The sequence below is a fragment of the Macrobrachium rosenbergii genome, unplaced genomic scaffold (genome assembly GCF_040412425.1).
Source record: "Macrobrachium rosenbergii isolate ZJJX-2024 unplaced genomic scaffold, ASM4041242v1 393, whole genome shotgun sequence".
Taxonomy (NCBI): domain Eukaryota; kingdom Metazoa; phylum Arthropoda; class Malacostraca; order Decapoda; family Palaemonidae; genus Macrobrachium; species Macrobrachium rosenbergii.
Window position 1 is genome coordinate 2385435 of NW_027100731.1, and position 2386 is coordinate 2387820.

Below are 2386 nucleotides of genomic sequence, written 5' to 3' on the forward strand. Positions count from 1 at the left end.
TACCATTTCATATTTTGGTCATTCAATGGCTCTATTCTGCCTTCCTCACCTTGCTCACATAGGTTGAGAACTTTTTGACAATATTCAGTAATTTTTTGGCTTTTGTACTACAGTATTTCTGGGAGAAGATGAGGATCAGCCTTGTATTACTTTGCGTTCTTGTGCGCCTGGAGATTCTCCTGCTTTTCTCTTCCCCTCTGCCTGCAGGTGTGATGTTGGAGCTCGTGCTTGCCACTTCTGTAATACCTGTCCTCAGAGTCGAGAATGATAATTGCTAGCTATGGGTTTTCCAGGTGACATCAGTAAAAAAATTGAAGAGTAATGTGTAAAACAGTGTGAGGGACCCTGTTAGAACCATGGATTTTTGGAGTAGAACAGACACAAGGTATATGATATTATATATATTTATATATATTCCCAATATTATGACCTATATATCCTTACAATATATATATATAGAGAAGAGAGAGGAGAGAGAGAGAGAGAGAGAGAGAGAGAGAGAGAGAGAGAGAGAGAGAGAGAGAGAGAGAGAGAGAGAGAGAGAGAGAGAGAGAGAGAGAGAGAGGATAGCTATTAATTATATATGTAAATATACTGTATATATGTATATATATTTGATCTTTTTTGGTATCTTTATACAAAGAAAATTCTTACAACTTAATGTAAATATTTTCTTGTTAGGTATTATTATAAGCCTCATAAGAAAAACAGGCTCAAGGCTCACTTCCTGGTTCTCTTATTGCTGAGTGATAGATTACACTTACTTACAGGTGTATCAGATTAATTCCTCTCTCCCAATTTCTTTCCCTTCCATTTCATGAGTGAAAGTTAGCTGAACCGATGACAGGTGTGTTTTGGGTATTGATATTGAATGAGTTTCTAACCCCAAAATATTCACCTTTTCAGGACTGTCAGTTTTAATAAGCTTTATTTTTGTAATAAATTACTATTTGGATTTATTGGTGGTGTCTTTTACCTGTCTAGGTACTCCTTATTTGTCATTGGTACTATAGTCTGGTGATCAATACTCCATAATATCCCTATTTTCCTATTTGGGTTTGGAATTTGGAAGTCCGTTATGACTTATTCATTTAATCAGTCAGTGCTTTTGTTAGATTCCAAAAAAAAAAGTCCTATTTTCTTAAGTCAAGAGTTAATTCAGTGACCTTCAGTGTTTTAGTAAAGAGAGAGTCAGAGAGAGAGAAAGAGAGAGAGAGAGAGAGAGAGGAGAGAAGAATTGGACGCCCAGTTTGGAGTATCATCCTGCCCATCCTCTCGAGTGGGTATTATAAATATAAATATATAATATATCTATAATAGATATTGTAAATATATATATATATATATATATATATATATATATATATATACATATATATATATATATATATATATATATATATATATATATATATATATATATATATATATAATATACCATGTATGTATATAGTACATTCAATGTTGCCAGTTCTTAGAATACTGGAATGTACTCTCTCTCTCTCTCTCTCTCTCTCTCTCTCTCTCTCTCTCTCTCTCTCTCTCTCTCTCTCTCTCTCTCTCTCTCTCTCTCTCTCTTCTTTCTTCTTACTAACTTGTGCTTTTATTCCCATTTTGTATGGGGTAAACCGATGCTACCTTCTTTGAAGGACTTTTGATTTGGCTGAGGGTAGACCCTGTGGTCTGGTGGCTACCCTGCCTGAAAGCCCAGACCTTAGACCCGTGTGTTTCATGTATCATACCTGACCCAGCGCCCTTTCTTCCCAGCAGCAGAAGTTGTTATGGTATGGCGAGAAGTTCGAGACATGTGAGATGTTTGTTATATTTTAAAGAGGTGTTGTAGTGGCTTTGTTTTTGTGTGTGTATTTAGTCTGTAACATCCATTTTTGCTTTTTAAGCAAACCTATCCGTTGATTACATATATAATCCCGGGATGTCTACGGATATGAAAGTGTCTGCCTCTCCTGACCATTCGATATATATATATATATATATATATATATATATATATATATATATATATATATATATATATATATATATATATATATATATATATATATATATATATATATATATATATATATATATATATACAGTAATACCTCGAACTTTGCGCTATTCAGTTGCACAAATTCCTGACACATGAATTTTTCCTTGGAACCTAACTAATGGTCATGCATGAGTTTTTCACCAAAAGCAAGCATTTCCAAACACTGAAACCACCAAAAAGTGTTTAATTTTTTGATATTACAGTAATTTATAAGTTTTTCAAGCTTTTTATGTGTAAATTAAATAACATTAAATATTATTAAAGTAATAATTTCTCTCTCTCTCTTTCTTTTAGTAAGATGAATTTTTATAATTTTTATGTATACAGTTATGT